We start from the raw sequence: 8926 nt of genomic DNA, 5'->3' as shown, positions 1-8926 counted from the left end.
GTGGCCTAACAGGACTGCTCCTCCCTTGGGGGGTGGGGAGGCCAAAGAGCCAGTCATTGAGTTCCTGTTAGAAATAGTCCTTGTTCCCCTCACTATGGGAAATCAATTGGTTACTGAGCTACCACAGGCTACATCTGAGCAGAGGTTCTAGGTTACATTCATACATGGTCCTTGGTTGCGTGTCAGTCTCAGAAAAGACCCTGTGCCCAGATATATTTGGTCCTTGTGGAGCTCCTATCCTTTCCTCATCAGACTAACTCCCCTTCTTTCTTATGATTCCCTGTATTCTGCCAAAGGTTTGGTCATGAGTCTTTGCTTTGAAAACACTGCTAGTTAGAGTCTTTCAAATGCACTCAGTAGACTCCTGTCAATGTTCAATGCGCATCCCATCTGTCTTTCAAAACGATGATTGATAATCTTACCCATGTTTCACTCTCTTGATTATCTTTTTTAGGTGTATAGATTTCATTATGTTTATCATATCTTATAGGTCTATATAAGTGAGTATATACCGTGTTTGTCTTTCTCCTTCTGGGATATTTCACTCAGGATGATCTTTTCTAGATCCCACCATTTGCCTGCAAATTTCATGATTTCCTCCTTTTTGATTGCTGAGTAGTATTCCATTGTGTAAAAATACCACAATTTCTGTACCCATTCCTCCGTTGATGGACATCTGGGTTGTTTCCAGGTTCTGGCTATTACAAATAAAGCTGCTATAAACATGGTTGAGCAAATATCCCTTTTGTGTACTTGAGCAAACTTTGGGTATATACCTAGCAGTGGTATAGCTGGGTCTTGAGGAAGCACTATTCCTAATTGTCTTAGAAAGCGCCAGATAGATTTCCAGAGTGGTTGTAGCAGTTTACATTCCCACCAGCAGTGGAGGAGGGTTCCTCTTTCTCCACAACCTCTCCAGCATGTGTTGTCCCTTGAGTTTTTCATTTTGACAGTTCTGATGGGTGTAAGGTGATATCTAAGGATCGTTTTGATTTGCATTTCCCTGATGGCTAATGAAGATGAGCATTTCTTTAAGTGTTTCTCTGCCATTCAATATTCCTCTGTCAAGAATACTCTGTTTAGCTCTGTTCCCCATCTTTTAATTGGATTACTTGGTTTGCTGCTTTTCAGCTTCTTTAGTTCTTTGTATATACTCGATATTAGTCCTCTGTCAGATAAAGGGTTAGTGAAGATTCTTTCCCAATCTGTAGGCACGCGTTTTGTTTTGATGACAGTGTCCTTTGCTTTACAGAACCTATTCAGTTTCATGAGGTCCCATTTATTGATTGTTGCTCTTAGAGCCTGTGCTGTTGGTGTTCTGCTCAGGAAGTTGTTTCCTATGCCAATGAGTTCTAGGCTGTTCCCCACTTTTTCTTCTAACAGATTTAGAGTATCTGGTTTTATGTTGAGGTCTTTGATCCACTTGGACTTTAGTTTTGTGCAGAGTGATAAATATAGATCTATTTTCATTTTTCTGCATGTGGACATCCAGTTGGACCAGCACCATTTGTTGAAGATGCTGTCTTTTCTCCATTGTATGGTTTTGGCATCTTTGTCGAGATCAAGTGTCCATAAGTGTGTGGGTTTATCTCTGGGTCCTCTGTTCAGTTCCATTGATCCACCATTCTGTTTCTATGCCAATACCATGCAGTTTTTATTACTATTGCTCTGTAGTACAACTTGAGATCAGGGATGGAGATACCTCCAGATGATCTGTTGTGGTACAGGATTGTTTTGGAGATTCTGGGTTTTTTGTTTCTCTATATGAAGCTGAGAATCTTTTTTTCAAGATCTGTAAAGAATTGAGTTGGTATTTTGATGGGAATTGCATTGAATCTGTAGATTGCTTTTGGCAGGATGGCCATTTTCACAATGTTAATCCTACCAATCCATGAGCACGGGAGATCTTTCCATCTTCTGAGATCTTCTTCAATTTCTTTCTTCAGAGACTTGAAGTTTTTCTCAAACAGGTCTTTCACTTGCTTGGTTAGTGTCACCCCAAGGTACTTTATTTGGTTAGTGGCTATTGTGAAGGGTGTTGTTTCCCTAATTTCTTTCTCGGCCATTTTGTCTTTGGTATACAGGAGGGCTTCTGATTTTTTTGAGTTAATTTTGTATCCTGCCACTTTGCTGAAGGTGTTTATCAACTGGAGGAGTTCTCTGGTAGAATTCTTGGGGTCGCTCATATATACTATCATATCATCTGTGAATAGTGACACTTTGACCTCTTCCTTTCCGAATTGTATCCCCTTGATCTCCTTTAGTTGTCTTATTGCTCTGGCTAGGACTTCAAGTACTATGTTGAAGAGATAGGGAGAGAGTGAGCAGCCTTGTCTTGTCCCTGATTTCAGTGGGATTGATTTAAGTTTCTCTCCATTGAGTTTGATATTGGCTATAGGCTTGCTGTATATTGCCTTTACTATGTTTAGATATGTGCCTTGTATTCCTGATCTCTCCAAGACTTTAAACATGAATGGGTGTTGGACTTTGTCAAATGCTTTTTCAGCATCTAAGGAGATGATCATGTGGTTTTTCTCCTTCAGTTTGTTTATGTGGTGGATTACATTGATGGATTTCCGTATGTTGAACCACCCTTGCATGCTTGGGATGAAGCCTACTTGGTTGTGGTGGATGATATATTTGATGTGTCCTTGGATTCGGTTTGCAAGTATTTTATTGAGTATTTTTGCGTCAATGTTCATAAGAGAGATAGGTCTGAAGTTCTCTTTTTTTGTTGGGTCTTTGTGTGGTTTAGGTATCAGGGTGAATGTTGCTTCATAGAATGAGTTTGGTAATGTCCTTCTGTTTCTATTTTGTCGAATAGTTTGAGGAGAATTGGTGTGAGCACTTCTTTGAAGGTCTGGTAGAATTCCAGGCTGAAACCATCTGGCCCAGGGCTTTTTTTGGAGGGGAGACTGAATGACTGCTTCAATTTCCTTGGGGGATATAGGGCTGTTCAGTCTTTCTACCTGATCTTGACTGAATGTTGGAAGATGGACTCTATCAAGAAAATTGTCCATTTCATTTAGATTTTCAAATTTTGTGGCATATAGGCTTTTGTAGTACGACCTAATGATTGTTTGAATTTCCTCTGTGTCTGTAGTTATGTCACCCTTTTCATCTCTGATTTTGTTGATTTGGATAGATTCTCTCTGCTTTTTAGTTAGTTTGGCTAGGGGTTTGTCTATCTTGTTGATTTTCTCAAAGAACCAGCTTTTTGTTTCATTAATCTTTGAATAGTTTTATTTGTTTCTAATTGATTGATTTCAGCCCTGAGTTTGATTATTTCCAGCCTTCTGCTCCTCTTGGGTGTATCTGCTTCTTTTTTTCTAGGGTTTTCAATTGGGCCATTAAGTTGTTTGTATGTGATATTATGAATTTCTTCTTGCAGGCACTTAGTGCTATAAATTTTACGCTGAGCACTGCTTTCAATGTGTCCCATAAATTTGGGTATGTTGTGCCTTCATTTTCATTGAATTCTAGGAAGTCTTTAATTTCTTTCTTTATTTCTTCCTTAACCCAGCTGTGGTTGAGTAACAGGTTGTTCAGTTTCCATGTGCATGTAGGCTGTTTGTTATTTCTGTTGTTGATGAGGTCCAGCTTAAGTCCATGGTGGTCAGATAGAATGCAAGGAATTATTTCAAACTTTTTGTCTCTGTTGAGGCTTTCTTTATGACCAACTATATGGTCTATTTTGGAGAAGGTTCCATGCGGTGCTGAAAAGAAGGTATACTCTTTTGAGTTTGGATGAAAAGATCTGTAGACGTCTATTAGGTCCATTTGATTTAGGGTCTCTGTAAGTGTTTTTATTTCCCTATTTGTTTTCTGTCTAGTTGATCTGTCCCTTGGTGAGAGTGGAGTGTTGAAGTCTCCCACTATTAGAGTTTTAGGATCAATGTGTGGTTTAATCATTAATCTTGTTTCATTTACGAATGTAGGTGCTCTTGTATTTGGGGCATAGATATTCAAAATTGTGATGTCCTCTTGGTGGATTTTTCCTTTGATGAGAATATAGTGGCCGTCCTTATCTTTTTTGATTTACTTGGGTTGAAAGTCTATTTTATTAGATATTAGCATGGCTACTCCCGCTTGTTTTCTGGAACCATTTGCTTGAAAGACAGTTTTCCAGCCCTTTAGTCTGAGGTAGTGTTTATCTTTGTTGCATAGATGTGTTTCTTGGATGCAACAGAATGATGGATCCTGTTTCTGCAACCATTCTGTTAGTCTGTGTCTTTTAATTGGGGAGTTGAGTCCGTTGATGTTGATAGAAACTAGTGACCAACAATTGTTACTTACTTTAGATGTGGTGTTGGTGGTGTCACTGAGTTTCATTGCTTGTCTTCTTTTTTTTTTGTGTAGTTATTTATTTCCTCTGTTTCCTTTGATGTAGTTGTTTTCTTTGGTTTGGAGTTTCCTTTCTAGTAACTTCTGTAGAGCTGGGTTACTATGTAGATATTGTTTAAATTTGGTTTTGTCTTGGAATATCTTGAATTCTCCGTCTATGTTGATTGAAAGTTTTGCTGGGTATAGTAGTCTGGGTTGGAATCTGTGGTCCCTTAATGACTGTATGATTTCTGTCCAGGCCCTTCTGGCTTTCATAGTTTCTGTTGAGAAATCTGGTGTGATTCTGATAGGTCTACCTTCATATGTTACTTGGCCTTTTGCCCTTGCTGCTTTTAGAATTTTTTCTTTGTTTTGTAGGTTCAGTGTTTTGACTATGATGTGACGTGAAAAATTTCTTTTCTGGTCTAGTCTACTTGGTGTTCTGTAGGCCTCTTGTATGTTTATGGCCATCTCCTTCTTTAAGTTGGGAAAGTTTTCTTCTATAATTTTCTTGAAAATATTTTCCGGACCTTTGAGCCTGATGTCTTCTTTTTCTTCTAGTCCTATTATTCTTAGATTTTGTCTTTTCATGGTGTCCTTGATTTCTTGGATGTTTTGTGTTTGGAACTTTTCTGATTTTATTTTTTCTTTGAGAGAAGTGTCAATTTCCGCAAGTGTATCTTCGGCTCCTGAGATTCTTTCTTCCATCTCTTGTATTCTGTTGGTGATGCTTACCTTTGTAGTTCCTGATCTTTCTCTATGTTCTCCAGCTCCTTGTTTTTCTCTATTTGTGTTTTCTTTATTGATTCTAATTCTGTTTTCATGTCTTGCACCATTTCCTTCATCTGTTTGAATGTAGACTCCTGCTTTTCGATGATAACTTCTATTTTTTTGTCTGTTTCCTCTCTATGTATCACTAATTGTGCCTCTACTTTTTTGGGTATAATTGCCTGTATTTCTATGAGAGTTTTGTTTATTTCTTCTTATTTGCCTTCATTTGTGTGGACATTTCTATGAGAGCTTTGTGCATTTCTTCTCTGTTTGCCTCAATTTTCGTGGTCATTTCTCTGAGAGCACGATTTGTTTCCTCTTGATTAGTCTCGATTTCTTTGGCTATTTCTCTGAGGGCTTTGTTCATTTCATCTCTATGGGCCTCTAATAGCTGGAGAAACATAATTTTGAGGTCGTTTTCTTGTATATCTAGTGAATTGAAGTGTCCATTGTTTTGTGGGGTTGCTGGTGAGGTCATTATGTTCTGATTTTTGTTGGGAGTGTTCTTACGTCTGCCTCTAGCCATCTGGTTATTTATAATCCTCACTGGTTGTTCCTAGAGATTGTAGTTTGGGCTATGATCCTCTCTTTCTGTTTTCTGGGCTGTTTATTCAGGAAGATGAGAGAGGTTCACTGCTTTGGGAGTGTGCACTGTGTTTTCAGTTTTGCCTAAGTAAAGAATGTGACGCTGGCGCTGTTCGCGTGTGCTTTTAGCGGGCGCAGTGTGCATGCACGGATTCTCTGACTATTGCAGTGGCCTGCAAGCCACTATTACGCAGTTCTGACTGAGAACCAGGGATTGTTTGCCTGGATCACCCTGGTGGACCCGCAAGGCAGAGGCTTCAATGTTGGGGTCACTATCTCAAGAATCCCTCTGATGCCCACACTAGGAGTGTGGGTGGCAGGGATCTCGTCTGGTTGCTTCTGTGGAGAGGCCCTGGGTCTGAGGCAATCTCTCCCTAGAAGGCTCACTCACTCTCTTGCAGGACCAGTTGGAATGCACAGGGGTTCCCCTTGCTCACTACTCTCTGTTTTGGTCCTGCTGCGGAAGTGCACGGGTAGGCTAACAGTCAGCTCTGTGACACTGTGGCCGCAGGACTCGGTGTCCACCTTTTCTGTGTGCTGCCTCTTTGTCCTTTCCCTCTGCAGGAGGGGTTATGTTGACTGGTCCCTGGGTGGCGCAGGAAAGAGTTAGAGTGAGTATACTCAATCCCAGATCCCGGGCTCAGATCTCTCTGCCAGAAGCAGCCTAGTGGTAGAATCTATGTTTGCTGATCCCAAGAGAGTACCGGGTCGGGTTGAGTGTCCTCAGATCTAGAGCTTGGGTTTCTCTGCTAGGGGCCGCTGGGTGAGCTGGAGAGAGGGTGCTGTGTCCTTGGCAGGCTGCCTCTCTGTCCTTCCCCTCTGACCTTCTCCTCTGCTAGGGCAAGCTTATGGAGGTGCTCTCAGGGGAGTGCCAGCAGGGGTTGGGGCTTCTCAGTCGGATTCTTAGCTGGCATTTCTCTGCCAGGGTGGGGGGGCGCCGGTGATAGAACTTGCTGCTAGACCTTATTGCGCTGGACCCAGGAGAATCTCAGTACGTGTAGAATGACCACCTTTCCAGATCCCGAGCTGTAGTTTGTTTGCTAGGAGCGGCCGGCAGCACTGGAGTTCCGGCACTGTGAAGCCGCTGTGAGCCTCTTTATCCTTCCACTCCAATGCGGCAGGGTTATGGTGGCGTTTGGGGGAGTGCCCTAAAGGATTGGGTTTTCTCAGCCCGGATCTCAGGTTGGGGTACAGACAATGTGGTCTGTGGCAGATTCTGCTGGACATCTCCTGCCTCCTCCGAAGAGGGAGTAGGGATTTTGAGCTGGGCACGCAGCTGCAATCCGTGCACGGCGGGAGCTCAATTGTGATGGCGGCAGGTACCTGTGGTCAGTGAGACCTTCCAGGGAAAGACTGGGTGACCCGTGACCAGTCTGGCAACTTTCCTTCCCTGTGGGGTTTTTTTGCGACTGGTACTCCTAGCCTTAGGCCCCCTTGTGCCCACCAATCATCCTGGGAAAGTGATCGGGACACGCAGGCTTGGGGCACCAGCCAGGAGACCCAAAGCCCGCGTTGCCGGGTTCTCTTCCGGGTTCTGGCTGGGCAGCCGAGAGTGGACCCGACCGATTCCCACGCCATGGGAGCCTCCCCTCACCTGGGAAACACGATCGATCGCTGTTGTTTTAGGGCCCAGAGTTCAGTCTCCTGGTCGCTGCACGGAGTGTGTTGTCCCGCTTCTCAGACAAGGTGTTCTCCCGGTGCTGCCATCTTGGCCTCCGGCTTAGACCTTTTTGATGTCATTTCAAGTTTTAACTTTCTTAAACAGCTGAATAACCTTGTTCTCTTTGTAACCTTCAACTACCAAAGGCAGCTCAGGAACTTTCTCAATACATCGACTTTTAGACATTACCAAAACTGGTAATGCTGAGGCAGGCAGAGCAGAAGAGATGGCTTATAATTTGTGGGTTATGTTCACTCTGTGGTACTGACGATGCCAAGTTTTGGTTGGTGTAAACATGTGGCCTCCATGACATATATTTCCAAGGGCACCCTGATCAGAGTGGTGGGTCACATAACCTCGAATGCTGAGAATTCGAGCCACAACTCTTCCAGATTCAGCACTCATCTGATGACCTGCTAGCTCACTAACGGCATAGGGTTGTTTGTTCCTCTAGTTGGTCTGAACAAAATTCATGATATCTGGTCAAACGGGAGCTCTGAATAAAGCTGGCATTGTGATGTTCTTACCAGACAATTCTCCCTTTTCAGAGTACACCGATATGACAAGAGCTGCACAAACCATGACAGGGAGAGGAGAAGGCCACTCTAATGTGCTTTCTTAAAGGTTCACATTCTTATTGTTATCTTTGGCTTTGTTTCCTCTTTATTTTTTCTCTTCCAAATCTAATTCATGGTTAAGGTGCATTGATTTTAACATCAAAATAGAAATCCAACATTTAAACTCCTCACATAGCTAGATCCTATACATAAGTTTTCTTGGGCCTAGCCAAGAAAGTTTACACAATCCTCCAATGTCAGACCCAAGTCTCCAGATCTTGCATGGGCAACTGAGTGTCTCAGGATAATATGGATACTAATGGCTGTGTCATCTCCTCCTCTAGATTCCCACAGGACTCACCCATCATGACACCAACCTACAAGTCCCTCACACACCACATGTAACCTGCATGTTCAGCTAGACCCTGTGCATCTTTCTATAGGGTCTAGCTGGGTGACTACAAATGATCTTTATATTCCTAAACCCACTCCAATTCCCAGGATTTTGCTCAGCTCACATGGAGATCCCCAGCTCAGCCTGACCATCTGATCCTGCAGCATACCAAACCATTGAGATTCCCCTGAAGCCTACCCATTTACTTCCAACCCACAGGGTCCTTCTACATCATAGCCCATACTTTCCATTCAGCTAGAAGCTGCATATCATTTTCTAGTGTCTAACCAGGTGAATCAACCTGATTCATTCTTCATAAACCTACCACAACCCCAAGATCTATTCCCCAACCATAGAATTGGATAAGGATGAAAATCTGGTACACCAGCCTAGTTACCTTGTCCACTTGACCTCATTGCACCTGAACTATATCCAACTTCTGAGATGAGCTTGACCTTAACAGCTTCTCTTTTGTCCCAATCTGCTCTTCCCATATCAGATACATAATTATCAAAAGAAGTCCACTTGCCCAGATCCCATGGTAAAAAAAATACCTAATTCATAAAACATCAAGCCAGTAGCTCACCCAAGAATTGTCAAGACCTATAGAAGTGTTTGCCAATGAGAGTTTCATAG

General features: G+C 42.5%; 1 pseudogene; it reads right to left on the bottom strand.

The window, feature by feature from the left end:
• The window catches only part of LOC129665094 (60S ribosomal protein L4-like), a 9332-nt pseudogene extending 1411 nt beyond the window's left edge, over positions 1–7921 (bottom strand).
• Positions 7922–8926: the final 1005 nt, after the last annotated feature.

Source organism: Psammomys obesus, unplaced genomic scaffold (genome assembly GCF_907164565.1).
Source record: "Psammomys obesus unplaced genomic scaffold, mPsaObe1.curated_primary_1811, whole genome shotgun sequence".
In the NCBI taxonomy this organism is placed as follows: Eukaryota; Metazoa; Chordata; class Mammalia; order Rodentia; family Muridae; genus Psammomys; species Psammomys obesus.
The sequence above is the reverse complement of the archived record's forward strand: the minus strand, read 5'-3'. Positions and strand labels throughout refer to the sequence as shown.